This window comes from Callospermophilus lateralis, chromosome 14 (genome assembly GCF_048772815.1).
Source record: "Callospermophilus lateralis isolate mCalLat2 chromosome 14, mCalLat2.hap1, whole genome shotgun sequence".
NCBI lineage: Eukaryota > Metazoa > Chordata > Mammalia > Rodentia > Sciuridae > Callospermophilus > Callospermophilus lateralis.
In genome coordinates, this window is record NC_135318.1 from 28977471 (window position 1) to 28993307 (window position 15837).

Below are 15837 nucleotides of genomic sequence, written 5' to 3' on the forward strand. Positions count from 1 at the left end.
TTTCCGGTTGTGAAGTCGCAGCCCTTAGGGTTGGCTTGGAGAGGTGGCTGGGACTCCCCGGAGAAGACGCTTTGGGTCGGGCCTTAGCCCTGGGACTCTCAGGTTGCATGGAAATCCTGGCACAAAGCTGAGACCCTCTGGGAGACTTTGGCTTTCCCAAGCAGTATCAACTTCAGGTCATCACCGCGATGCCCCGGGCCTGTCTGAAACCTTAGAGGGTACACGTTAAGCCAACGTTGTAAACCACAGCCCACGAAAAGGTGAAGTTGAAAAGGAAGCGGACACAACGGCTGGAAAGCAAAATACTTGGGTGGAGTGTTAAAAGCCTCAAAGAAAATAATAGTTGGCGGGTCAAATGGCCATGAGGCCTGAAGTCAAATACAAAAATCTGCTGAAGTGATGTTAGAAATTTAACAAGCAAAACAGTCCATGTAGATAAGAGACCTGGCATTGTTTCCTTTCTTCAAATGACAAGGGCTCGAAGTTTCCTTTGGCAGTTACCTGTGTTCTACTCCAGATTCCTGAGTTTTACATAGTGATCATATTTCAAAATATATGTTCCATTTGGCACTCTTGTATATGTTTTACATATGAATTTATTGAAAAATATTAAATGTTACAGGCCTACTTAGATAAAGGTATTTTTGTAAATATTTATGCATAGCTTTCGTTACATATGGTATTTTTAAAAGTACAAATATGTATGTGTATATGTATATACATATATATAATTCTACTTGAAAAAATTTCTTTATACACACAAGCATTCCCTACACATGTCTTGTATGTGAATTTTTTTTCATTTGCTGTATTGTTAGCTTGATAAAAGCACTATATTTCCATATGACTAGATAAATAACTTTTTTACAATTTCTGCAAAATATAGAGTCCAGATGTTGCATTTTTTTCCCCCCTGAAACCCTATTTTCACTCTTCCACTCCATTCTAGAGGGTTTGTTTTGTTTTTAATGAAACTTCACTTCTAGACTCTAATTTACTCAGAACCTACCCCTTCAAGGGCCTGGTGGTACTGGTGGGTCTGGCTTCTTTGATGGATGCCTAATTATTTATTTGTACTGAACATCTTTTGTGAGAAAACATGCCCTCATATAGTGAATTCGTCTTACAAATTAGTGAATTTCCTGTACAGTAGAGGGCTTTTAGGTTTGATGGATTTAGATTTCAGTATGTTAGGGGCTCTACTACTAGATTAGAGGAAAGTTTTGCTTCAGGAAGATTTTAGTGATTCTAAGATTTCTCCTCTGAATTTTGGAAAGGGTTAGCCTTGAAAAAAATTGGTGGTAACCTTAGAAACCTAACTGAGACTAACACTTGTAGAACACATGTCAGGCCCAATTCAGGAGAAGAGCCAAGGAGTATTAGCAGTGTCCTTAATATCCAGAAAGCAATCCACTTGCAGGGTGGAGAGCAACTAGTGGCTGTATACAAGCAAGTACTGACTAGACTTTAGCCACTTGTTACCAAGTGTGGTGCAGAGACCAACCATACCAAGTCCACCAGATGCCTGCTCCATTGGAATCTTCATTTTAATGAGCTGTAAATGGTTTGCATGCCATTTAATGTTCAAGAAGCACTGACCATGAGTAGGGGTCTCTACCTCTTAATGCACAAACTCATTTTAAAAGCTCACAGGATTCATGAACCCCCTTCTGGGAAAACCAACAATTACACAGAAGCTTTCTCAAACAATTTTAGCCTTCCCCTGAAGACCTATCTATTCAGGGCAAGGAAGTCCTACGTTAGATCTCCAGTAACAAATCAAGGAGAGTCACTCAACTGTAGTCAGAGAAGTTAGGGGAGGATTCTTAGAGGAAACAACTTTAAGTGAGCCTTGAGATACGGAACAATTGGGTAGGGAGAGGAGTAGTGGAGGGTATTTCAGGCAGGTGGAATGCATAGGTGAATGGCCTAGAAGAGAAAAGGGTATACCCACGTATCCATTTTGTGCGGGTTAATGTGAAATTTAACAAGGAAATTGTAATTCCACAGCAGATTCACCTTGCAATTCATTATCATCTCTTGAACCTTCAAAAAATGAAGCCAGACTGTAGTAGACCAGTGGTCATTTCGTTTTGGGGGATGAGAAAGAACCCTGTGATATGGGGTTTTATGTAAGACCTCATTTCCCATTACTTTCTCTTCTTGCTCACTCAGCCCTGGCCATATTGGCTTTCAAGTGGTTCCATACTCAATCTATCTGCTGGGGCACTTCCCCAAATCACCCAGTCCTCTCTTCCCAGTTCATTAAGGTCTTTATTCAATGAGATTGCAAAGGAATGGCTTTCCCTTCCCTATAGCAGCAGCCCTACCCACATTCCCTTTCCCTGAGTAAAGCAGGAGGAACAATTTCTTCATGACCTGACCGTGGCATCATATTTATTTATAGACTCAGTTCTGTCCTGTGTTCCATAATGTGTGGACTTGATGTGCTGTTATAGCTTCTGTACCTAAAACAGGGCCTGAGCACATAGTAGGTACTCAAATAGTTATTAAATAAATAAACCCTTAACTACCATAAGCAATGAGTGTAAAAGCCTGTTTACAAACTCCATAGCTACAGAGTAATATTATATTAAACATTCCTAGGATACACTGCATGTATGCTGAGGCTGAAATTTCAATCACTTCTCTTTAATCTAACTGAAAAAGAAATATAAAACACATGGAACATTTTAAGTTCTAAAATTCAAACATTTTAAAGTGAGGCTTACAAAAAATGTCTTTATAGTCTATGTATAATGCAAAACTATTTTTCTTCTGGCAAAGCTGAAACATACTCGTGTGTGTGCTCAGCTGGGGTTTTCCTCCAAAATGCCACATTCAGGCTGAATTTGCATGTGTATGTTCTCCATTATCCCCTGAGTTAGAATTAAGAAAAAATGTAAGAGAATCTGGAAGATTATAACTTTTTTCCCAGTGTTGTGGATGGAACTCAGGTCCTTGCACATGCTAGGCACATGCTCTACCAATGAACTATATCCCGCCTTGTTGAAACTTTTAAGTGAAATTTAAGTAGGACCCTCCTCTCCTTGGTATCCAATTAGAATTTCCCCATAGAGAAAATGTGTTAACCTGTGCTAATTGGGCTGATTAGTTGCCAAAGTCCAAGGAATTTTCTAACCAGTGATTTCCTTATAAATAAAGAAGTTCAAGTCACATCCTGGTTAGGAGATTTGAGTTTCACCTAATCAAATGCAGCCGGAAATAGTGTACTATAAGACTATGTTTGCTTGCAGACTTAGTCTAGCATGTAATTCTGAGCAGGTCAGAGTCACTCACCATAATCACCAAATCCTAGGACATTTTTGGCATTCATATTAGCTCTTCAACCCAGGACAGCGCCAATTTAATTGGTGGATAAGGCCTTCAAATATCAATGCACACATGATTTGATTGCTAATAGAGATCGGTGACTAATAAATAGAATTACCTGAGATTTATATAGCCTGCCATGCTTTTAAAAATCCTTTCACGTTTATCTCATTTCATCCTCATATTAGGTCGTCTTGTTCATATTGAGTAAGTAAAGCACTTATTGTTAAATTGTACTTTTCTTCTTTCCAGATGGGCTATGAGGCAACGTAGAAGGCCTTTGTGTATAGTGAGTCATTTTCCTGCTCACAGCTTACTGGAGTGGAATTGATTCATTCTTATACTCTTTCTCCAGATACCTGTACATCTCCCCCTGAGCTTTCTTCAGGTTTCTACTTGAGTGTTGGCTCTCTAGAGACCTTCTAAGTCATCTCATGTAAGGCAACACCCATGATACTTCTTATTCCTTTGCTTTCTTTATTCACAGCACTTACTACCTGACATATTTATTGCATATTTATTTATTTTTCCTCTTGCCCCACACCACTGGAATATAAGCTCTGTAGGATAGAAATCTTGTCTATTTTGTGCACTCCTATATCCCAACCTCTTGAACAGTGATTGGCACATAACAGGAATTTTTTTAAAAAATATTTTTTAGTTGTTAATGGACTTTTAATTTATTTATTTATATGTGTTGCTGAGAATCAAAACCAATGCCTCACACATGCTAAGCAAGCGCTCTTCCGCTGAGCTACAACTCCAGGCCCCATAACAGGGATTTAAATACTTGTTGAATGAATGAATGAATCCCTAATGCTTAGTACAGGTATTTGTTGCATAAAACAATGCTTTGATAAATTAACTAGAGAAAGGTCTGTGAATCATCCAAAAATCATATGGATAATGATAGTTTATTTACATTTCAATCCCCACTAATTCTTTCTCTGAGCCCTCTTAATTTGTATACCTGAGGGCAAATCCTGACTGTTATATTGTCAGAATTCTTTGTTCACCCTATTTGGTACCTGACAAATGAAGGTAATAAAGCTATGACAGTGATTATGAGGTGAGAAGGAAGATATGATTATTTAAGTTCATGTTCTGGGTTAGTGAGAAACAAGATAAAGAAGAGAGAGGGGGAAAGAAAAGTCTGCCATGATAGTCCTGCCCTCGTTTCTCCTGCCTTCCCCAAAGGCTTTCATACATATGCACAGATGCACACAGGCCCATCAGCCTTCCCCTGACATCCACATCAAACTCCCCTTACACCTGAAGGTACTTGATGCCCCATGGTCTCTCTGCCATCAGAGTCACCTTTCTTGATACCCAGTTTGAGAAGTCCCTGTGCACAAAAGACTAATTATAGGTGACTTAATTTGGACTTCCATGAAGAAAAGCAGGAAATTCACAATAGGGGACACCCAGGACTTTCCTTGCATTTATATCACACACACACACACACACACACACACACACACACACACACCAAAGATATGGGCCATGTCTGACAATGGCCTACACCTCCTTTTAGGCCCTTGGTGGCTTTTGTTCAGGGCCAGGATCCTTTGCTGTAGCTCACCTTGCTGATGTGCTGGGCTCTCGAGTGTGGCTCTCCCACCTGGTGGAGTGGTTGCTTGAAGCCACTCTGCTAGATTTTTGCTGGTCATCAACTCTCTAGAAACAATAGTTTCAGTGTTTTCCTCAAGAAGGATGACAACAGATAAAGTTTGAGGCCTTGACAATGCTTTGTGCTACCTAGCCACTGACTGGACAGGTTGGAGCAGAAGAAGGACTCATGTCTCACATTCTACAACCTACTTGTAGGTTTATTTATTGGGTACCTCCTTTGTGCCAAGGAATTGGGCTAACTTGCTGGCACTGTCCTTGGGCTGCCCTATGTTTCTCTCATCTCTCCAATCCCGCTTGACTGAATGTAGAAACTGTTCTCAAGCCTAAAGCAAAACCTTCCAGGGACATCTTGGTGCTCCTGGCTAGTCTGAGTCAGGATATGTCATTTAAATTGGGCTCTGTATAAGAGTCAGCATTTGGAAAGTCTGTGTTTTACATCTTAGCCCAGAAATGCTGTGAGACTTAAGAAATGAATGCTGAGCTGCTTCGAAGGTAGTTGGTTTCCTCTGTGGCCCGATATTAAAAATTTTTGTTTCTAAGAGTGGCCTAGGACCTTCTTTATGGCTTGTAAAATCTTATCTTTAATTTGTTTCTAATTGTGATCTGTCTAGAAAGCAGAGATAAGAATCTTGCAAGTTTGTTCCGTTATATTGTAACCGTTGTGATTTACTGGTTAAATCTGCTTGCTAGTGAACATGACCAACATTCTTACTGTCATTCAACTTGTATTTGCTAAACGCCAGAGTGTAAGGCACTGTGACAGGTATTCTAAAGGACACAAAGGTGAATACACTTCCTCCACATAAGCTATTTAAATTTGTAGAGATGATAAAACAAGCACTCAAATACCTTTAATGCAGGGCGGTATGTGATAAATGTCATAAACTTCTTAAGTTCCAAATGCCAAGTGATGACACATATTCTGATATGTTATCTGACAATGGGACATTGTGTATTGAATTTGGAACTATATGGATCATTTGAGATCTATGGCCCACTAATACTGATGTTTTGTTGTGCATTAATGGTTTTGAAGGCTTTTTCCCTTTAAAATTGAGATATATATTATAAGCAAAAATGCAGCTGCTCTGGTTGATCTCTAGTGGGGAGCCCTTCCCTCTTAGCACCTTTCACTAGAGGGTTCTTGAAACTCCTTTCTGACTCTCTGGGCTCTGTTATGAGCTGAATATTTGTGTTTCTCCCAAATTAATATTTTGAATACCCTAACTCCCAAGGTATTAAGTGTATAAGAAGCTCAGACCTTTGAGAGGTGATGAGGTCATGAGGCTGGAGCCCTGGTGATAAGGATTAGTGCCCTCATCAATGGGTCATGAGAGTCGCTCCTTCTGCCCTGTGAAAACCTTCTGCCCGTTGAACCAGGAGCGGGCCCTTGCCAGACACTGCTGTTAGCCTTACTACTGGACTTCTCAGCCAAGATTCTTCAGAATTTATTTCTCCAAATTCTTTAAGACTGTGAGAAATGAATGTTTGTTGATTAAATCACCAAATTTGTGGTGCAGTGTTTTTGCTATAGCAGACCAAACAGACCAAGATAGACTCCAAGAAACACAGTTGAAACCACATTGAGATGATCGACAAGTGGAGAGATGAAATTTAGTTAGAGTGATCAGAATGACCTGATTAACATGGGATAATAGACTTTTCATTGTACAGGGCTGGGGCCTGTCATCTGAGTGCATCGCTACGTGATCCAGATCTTCACATGCAGGTAAATGGCCAACATGGAGTGTGTCTGCATGGATTCAGGACTTGATTAGTTTCATGGCCTACATGGGTTCCAGGTACAGTGATGAAGGATCTGAGGTTCATTTCTGGCCTCTTCTTCCATGCTCCTCTCTATCCCACTACAAGTGACTTCCTGCCCTCCCTGTCTCAGCTCACAAGGCTGGCTTCCTTGGATACTTTTCTTTTGTCAGCAGCAGCACTAGTAGAGGATCCTAACATCTCTTTCTTTAGCGTTGGACCCTGGAAGCACACATTCCAATCACTGCAATGATGGGTGGACAGTGCCATCCTCAAAGAACACTGTGTTTGCTTCCAAGAAAGTCAGATTTGGAAAGAGGATAGGCTCCAGACCCACAGCGCCAATGGACTGGAATCTCTTCCCTTTGTGTAGCTACTCTGCACTGCTATTCTGGCTGCTCATGATGTCACCATGGTGTACAGTTAATAAGCTTCACACATACTGGGAAGATGGCTTCCGATTCTCAGGTTCATGCTGTCCTGAAATCTGCATATGTTAGAATTATGATGGAGGAAGACTGTGTCTCAGACACCATTCTTGTCCTTAATTGCTTTGTCATATCTTATCAGGCTAGTGACCTAGGTAGCTATAAAAGAAAGGAGGGCTTATGAAAAACCCAAAGATGGAAGTCAGACCCAAATTTCTTAAAATTTGAGGGTTGTGCAAAGCATCCAACTCAATTAAAAAGTATGTTTGTTGATTTTCCCTTTTTAAAAATTTTTCATTCGGGGGAGTCAATTTTAGGTTCACAGCAAAATAGAGCAGGAAGAATAGTTTCCAAATATTTCCTGTTGCTACATTTGTGCAGCCTCCCACACTAAGGCACTAAGCTACATGCCATTTAGAGATATAAAAGACATTGCTCATAAAACAAGACATTGTTTAGTAGACATTTACGGAGCTTACTCTCTTAGGTCCTTAGTTAAGTGGTGGGATTATAAGGAAGAAGAGATTACAACTAGTTAAACTTCAGAGTTCTGGAAGGAAAAATGTATTTGAGGAGGACTTAGAAGTATAGATAGGATTTCAACCTTATTATTACTGTGCTCCCCCATCTCAAATTCATATGTTGAAGTTCTAACCCCTAATACTTCATAATGACTGCTTTTGGTGACAGTCTTTAAAGAGGTAATTAACATTAAATGTGATCCTGTAAACAAACTTGAGTCTAATCTAACTGTTGTCCTTATAAGAAGAGGAAATTTGGACACACCATGAGACACCAGAATACCTGTGCAGGACACTCTGTGCAGGATCATGTGAAAACCCAGTAAGATGTTGGCTATCTGTAAGGCAGGAAGAGAGGACTCAGAGAAACCGTCTCTGCTGGCATCTTGATGGTGGACTTCCAGGAAGTCCATGAAGGTGTCAGGATGGGTTGGGCTCCTAGGATTGCCCTTCTGAGTTCAGGCAGCTTTGGAGGAGAGGAGGTGGCTTGGTCAGAGTAGGTGTTTGTATATACTTTCTGGTTAATGAAAGTTGGTCTTCTTTAAAAGATGTTGGCTTTCTGTTTATTCCTGATGCCATCATACAATGGTTTTGGTGCACTGAGTTTGCAATGCTGAAAGATACATATTGATAAGGAAACACCAGGTAGGAAGATTTTGAGGTGTTTCTCATCCGAGGTGAGCACCATGTCTTCCTTGGATATCTGTCTGTATCTCTCAACTTCAAAGCAAAATGGGTCTCCAAAACAGAGGTACAGATGCAGATACATCTGATTGTCATCATCAGAGCTTAATGATACCTTAGAGGTCCTCTTGTCCTGCATTCTCACTTTACATCAGAGAAAACTAAAGCCAAAAGAAAATGAGTTCTGAAGTTTGGATGTTGAATGTCACCTACAGGCCCATGTGTTAGAGGCTTGGCCCTCAGCATGGTCTAGTGGGAGCAGCTTTGGATCTTTAGGAGGTAAGCCTTTTGGGGAGGTCTTCAGGTCACTGGGGCATGCCCTCCACAGGGATTAGGGGACCCTGGCCCCTTCCTGTTTCTCTTTATTCCTGGCCATGAAGCGAGCAGTTTGATCTACCATGAACTCCCTGCCATTACCATCCAGCATTCCCACCCAAAGTTCAAAGTCATGGGTCCACCCTGTCTTGGATTGGAACCTCCAGAAGAATGAAGTAATAAGCTTTTTTTCTATTAATTATCTTAGATATTTCTTTATAGTAATTGATAGCTAACAGTAATTTTCTCAAGATCATCTAGTTGTTTGTAGTAGAGGTTCTTAGAGTAGAGAGCAAGTAGTTTTGATTTTTTGTTTTTCTTCAAAATAATGTCACTTCTATTTGAAAAGAAACTCATCATCTCAAAGATTAGGAAGGGAAAGTGTTCTGACTTATGTCTATGGAAAGGTCAGGGCACCCAGAAAAATTCATACCCACATATTCTGGAGCCAGTCAGCTGTCCATTGGCTAGCCATGCAACCTTGGTTTATGACTTAAGTTCTCTAAACCTTACTTTCAATCTATAAGAATGGTGGGTCTTATAAAACTCACTTTGAGAGTGATATGAAGATGTATATAACTGCTACATTATCAGAACTCAAAACATATGTTCATATCTATTTTTCCTATCGCACAGAGATTGCCTTATTCATCTCTGTGTCCCTTGAACCTGGCACAGTTCCTATTACTGAGTCTGTGCAACAAATGTGTGTTGGTTGAAGGAAGCATCAGGAGCAGCTGAGAAGAAAAGACAGCACGTAAAGCTGAGAAAAGAAACAGGGAAACAGAACACAGATACAGGGTGATAGATGGCTAAGAGATCTGTAAATATTTAGATTCTCTAGTAAGCTGAGAGATTTGAGAAATTGGTAAATGGCAGTAAAAGTACTGGACAAATCTTCCACCTCCAAAGAGGTCACACTGAGTCATACAACAGATGCGTTGACATGCTTTGCAAAGCATGAAGTACAAAACAGGTGAACAAGCACTATTAATATTAAAAGCGACCACACCTTTCTAGAACTTGAAGGAGGAAATATTGCCCCAAGAGTCTGGGGAGGCTTCCACCCAGCTCAATCCTTAGGAACCAGGAAGATCAAGCAGCCTCAGGCAGTTCCAGTAAAAACAGACCTAACAATAAAATCTAAGCAAGAAGGAGTGTCTTAAGCATGTATTTCATTCAAATACTCTAACATCATGCAAGTTTTCCTCAGGGTTAGCAAATTCCTAGAGACAGGGAACTTGTCTAGGAGTCTGCCTTTGTAGATGCAAACCAACCAAGCCAAAGTTCACATCTCTACCACACCTTTATCAGACCAGGGCCAGATACCACCGGACTGGAGACAATCCTACCCCTGAGCCTGCTGAACTTATTCACACTAGCCAATCCTAAACTTATTTATCCTATCTTGCCTTAATTTTCCTATGAAAACAGCAACAAAGGCTCTTGCCCACATTTCCCCATACTCTTTCTGCTCCCTGACCTTAGTGCTTCTCCATGTGGCCCTATGGGTGTACCCCCACCACCTGTTTTTAAGGATCTGTAAATATACAAGATTCTTCTCTTGTCGTCATCTTTTTGTGTGTGTCTGTGTGTCTTACCATATCGGATCTAAACAAATCCTTGGTTTCCTTACAAAAAGGAGCCATCAGGGTTTTTATGATTGTCCTGTCTACCCAGGTGGCAACCATCTCTTCCCTTATTGGGCATGTTTTTTTCATTTTGGAAATTATATTCTCCTGTGTTTTGAGAAGTTATTTTCTGTATCTCTCACCTACATACACATTTCTTTTACATAAATTATTATATTAAGTGTTAATTAGCTCACACAACTTTTTTGTTCTCTTATTTGAGGATGAAGAACATAGGAGTTAAAGTCAAAAGGAGGAAACAAATTGATGGTTTCTATATCCCATTCTTAATAGGACCCCCAAAACACCACCTCTCCTCCAATAGTCTGAGCTGACACACAGTGATTTATGCCAGTGACCCAGATCTCTTTTTTCAGTTTTACTGCCCACTTCTGACAGACTTTGATTATTTAAAAAAGTGGTTGGGCTGGGGATGTGGCTCAAGCGGTAGCACGCTCGCCTGGCATGTGCAGGGCGCTGGGTTTGATCCTCAGCACCACCAAAAACTGTCCACCAAAACTGAAAAATAAATATTAAAAAATATTTATTTTAAAAATAAATATTAAAAAATTCTCTCTCTCCTCTTCTCTCTCTCTCTCTCTCTTTAAAAAAAATGGTCAAGCAACAATAGAGACATTATTACACACTGATTAAAATGACCAAAATACAAAACAACAACAAACTCTAACAGTACCATTTGCTGACAAGAATTGACAGAACTTTGTGGAACAAAAGAAACTCTCATTCATTGCTGGTGTGAATTCAAAATGTTAACAGCGACTTTGGAAAACAGTTAGGCAGTTTCTTACAAAGTTAAACACAGTCTTAACCATAGAACCCACCAATCACATTCCTAAGTATTTATCCAACTGAGTTGAGACTATATGCCTATGAAAAAATTGGCATCAGAATGTTTGTAATGATTTTGTTCATAATTACCAAAACCCAGAATCGAATCAGTAGGTGAATTATTAAGCAGACTTTGGTACCTCCATACAATGGAGCGAGCTATCGAATCACACTGACGTGCATGAATCTATGAATCTTAAATGCATCCTGCTAAGTGAAAGAAGCCAGTCTTAAAAGGTTTCCTAATATGTAACTCCACGTATCTGACATTCTACAAAAGGCAAAACTCTATTTTAAAGAGATAGTAAGTAGATCAGTAATTTCCAAGGGCTTGTAGAAAAAGCAACAGTTTTTAATAGGTAAACCACTAAGGAATTTTTTTAGGGTGTTGAAACTCTTCTTTATGATATTGCATTAAGGTGGATACATGACACTTTGTACTTGTCAAAGTCCATAGAACATGAGAGAACAAAGAAAGAACCTTAGTTATGCAAAATTTTAAAACCATTTAGGAGGTTTGAGGACCTCAGGATGGAATATAAAATATGACAAAAGAATCTAACTGTGTTACAAATGCATGAAACAACCTCACAGAACAGGGATGGAAAAAAATGCTAGCCTCCGTAAATTTGGAAGTGAATGAAGTGTGTAAGATTAAAGGCACTCCAGGTTTCCAAGTTATTTTCTATAACATTATGAGTTACAATTCTGGAAGTACTATACAGTACATTGGTATTGAATCATTAAGAAAATGGATGGTTGATGGTGAGATCCAGGCTCTATTGCAAGAGGGAGAGGATACAGATGAGCAAGGGAGAAGACTAGAATTATCTATGTGGAACTAGGTTGGAGCTGAAGATGTCAGTATCAACTCATATTTACCTCCAATATAGATAGAGATTTACATATAGAAATATTTATAGATCTACATGTAGATACATGATTATACATATTATAAAATCATGAGATATAACATGAGATTACATATATATTATATATAACATATATTTATATATAATGTATTTGTATATTATATATACAATATATTTATATGTAGCATATATTATATATATAGCATATATTAATATATAAAATTTTATATATATATATATATATACTCTCTCTGCCAGTTGAGTGAGGGTGTCTAGAAGCCATAGCACCCCAGTGACAAAGAGCACACCCATGTCTTGGTACCTAATACCATTCTCCAATAAAAGTGCCAGGAGAGATCCTTGTAGAAATAGCTGATTCTGGAGGGAAGAGGGGGAAGCTATACAAGATGACCTGGTGCATCTTGTAGTTCTAGAAACCATAACCCCACAACGGCAGGACTATGGGAGCCAACTGAATGAACTCTTGATGGCTAAAACTAGAACCAATTTGAGCATTAAAATAAAGTAGAATTGAGTTATAACAGAGCATAAAATAAGTATCCATGTGTCTATATTAATACAGAAATGATTGAATAAATAAATAAATGGGCAACAATAGACAAATCTCACATGCAGGAGAATTTCAAGTCATTTTGTGGCTATTTTTCCATCAAAGAAGTTAGTATACAAGACACTTCTGACTGTAGAACATAATTGGAAATGAAAGGTTTTAGGGAATCCTGGTCAATCTGAACTCTTAGGTGTTGTTAAATAGGTGAGTGTCTTGAACCTTTGATAAGGCTCTCCTGTTCACGTTGGCCCTGGCACTGGTCAGTGTTATCCTGGTGGACGGATGACTCATAAATTCAGATCATTTTCAAATGTCTGGCAGTCTACTTTGGAGTCTTTTAGAAACTGTGTGAACTTTTATGCCCAGCAGGGCACAGGGAGATGCTTTGAAGCCTCTGAAGGTCTCTGGTGGGCCTCAAGTGTCTGTTGGGTGCGCAGGATGACAGAGAAAGAAACCCCTGCACAGGAGGGAATTGCAGGGCTTTTTCTTGGTTTAAATACTGACCCTGGCACCTCTTGTCCCTAACACATATAAATCTTATATTTTCTATTTATTCAACCAATATTTACAGAGTGGTTGATATACATAAGGATTGGCTAAACACTGCACAACACAAAGATGAGTTAGACACAGATCTCTCCTCTGAAAAGAGGAGGTAACTTGCATAAATAATCAAACAAGGGGAGAGTGCTCATTGAAAAATAATATTTCTGACTAGATAAGAGAATTATTTCATTTTCTCTTCTTGCCTCATGAAACCTGTGGGATCCCATGAGGCTATTTGTCAGTTACACCTAATTATACCTTTGGTTGAAGCTCTCATCATGTATTACCTGGATCCTTCATCTACACTCTCCCCTCAGGCCCAGTTAGTCACCAAGCCAACTAGATGGACCACCTTGTGTGGCTTCTTACAGCCATCAGGATAAAATACAAAGTACTTAGTTGGCTTAAAAAAAAAAAAAAATTCTGTTTTGCCTTGGCTCTGCCTACTGTTCCAGACTCATCTACAGGTTGCAAACACAGTGAGTTATGTGGGTGGTATCCCAAACTGCCACATTCTTTCACCTGGGTGTGTTCAGGGTGCCCATTTTCTAGAAATGCCCTTCCTCCTGGCTCTCCATAGCCTTCCCAGTTCAGCAAAGCATCACCTCCTCTATGACATGCTCCTGTCCACTGGGCTCTTCCCCATCCTCTGTGTTATTATAGCTCCTTGTCCATGGCTCTGTCCCATTTATTATTTCCTAGAATGTGCACCCTTCCTTCATATATTCTTACTCAGTAGTCTTCCCCCTCTTAGTCAGAGTTAATCATCCCCTCCTCTGGTGAGTCATTAAGATTTTGTTTATCCACCATCATAGTACCGAGTCCTCTCTGTCCTGTGTGTTAGTCGCTGGCATGTTTTATCTGGATTTTTCACCTCCTTGCAAATCATTTCAAAAGAGGCAGCTTATCTTCATCATTTATTTGAGCACAATGTCTGGCAAAACACCTGTTGATTAAGACAATTACCCTTTCTGTGGTTCCTTGGGCCTCTAGGCAACCAAACATCTCAAGGCAGGCTTGGCCCCATTTCCGGACATTCTAACAGGCAGGTCAGGCCAGTCTGTATATGACTTAGGGAGCCTCACACAACCAGGAGTTGGACTTGAGAGCCTGTATATTTCTTCTCTCTAGATACCTGTTCTGCATTCATGGCCAAGCAGAAAGAATACATCTGGAACAGAATCTGAAATGTAAAAAGGCAACTTGTCAACCACATCATTGTTTTCTGCTGGAGCTAGCAGGGTAGCCTCGGCTGCACATTCCTGGGACGTGAATAATATCAGTTGTGATTACACTTCAGTATCTCATCCATCACCAGCCCTCTGCACACTGAATATAACCTAATTAGGAAATGTGAAGGGCCCTTTGCTGGGAATGAGTGCTGGGGGAGCACAGTTCTCTCTGACACTAGTGGGGCTTGCTAAGGGTCCTCACATAAGCACCTTGAAGGGCAGACCTCATAAGCCAAGTCCACATTCCTCTCATAAGCACCAGGAAGCCAGAGCACAACACCTTGGATTCCATCCTATAGTACTCCGCTTCAGTGTATTGTGAAGGAGGTATGCCAGGATTGATAAGTCAGTCCATTTCAAATATGTATTTATGTATTAAAGTATTAATGAAGTCATTAACTCTCAAAACAGTTGTTGAATACTGGTTTTGACAGGCCTGGAAGAGGAATCCTGGGTTTATGTTGATGACTGGTTTCTTGTCTTTCATTGAGTTCTTTTCAGCTTGTTTTTCTTTTTCTATAGGGTATTTAACTGACGCTCAGAGAGTTGCCTTCTGGCTTTCAAAGTTCAGAGAGTGAGGACTAAGAGGATCTGCTGGCTAAATTGCAAAGGATGAGACACTGCCCTTTATGTTCCATGACTTCTCTTTGCACACAAAGGAACACTTGTTCAATCTCTCCATCCATTCATCCGACCCTTGTTGAGCACCTGCTATGTTGACAATTCATCCTATGACCCTGGTGCCCTGGCATCCAGGATTTACAGAGCAACTGGTAGGAGCAAAGAAGAGGCCTATGGCCACCAGGCAGTGAAACAATCACCTGTTGTAGGAGTTGAGCGCCCAGCCAAGCAAGAGTCCTAATCAACTGGGTTAACTGATGGGCCCACCTCAACTACTTCAGACTTTTTTTCCCCCAAAACCATCCTCTGCTGACTCTATGTCCAGTCCTGTAATCCGTATCTTATTCTAACAATGTGTGAGTGTCAATGTCATGGCCCAAGTTTCTTTTACTACTAAGACATGGGATCTCAGGGATGATTACTAGAATTCTTTGTCTTGAATTACAGTTTAGCTAACCTATTGTATTTCTGACATTTGCCACCTAAGTTTCCAAGAGTCCTCTGTCCCCCTCATTTCACAGAACTGGTCTTCCCTTGATTTTCCACTCTGGGTATCTAGTCTACTTCCTTTCAATTTTTACTGCTCTTCCCAAGGTATAAAGCTTGGGTGGAGGTCCTGGCATGGACCTCCATGAAATACTGGGATTCCAGATAGCACTCACTCGATTTTGTTAACCACCCCTAACTACGAGTGAGGCCATCCTGCTACTTCTGTCCTCTAACCTTGCTCAGTGACCTTGGTGCCATGCCTGACTTCCTTGTCTGAATTTCTGTTGTCACTTTGGTCTGTCCTATTTCAACAGCTCCACCCTGACTCCCCACGTATCTTGCTGCTGTG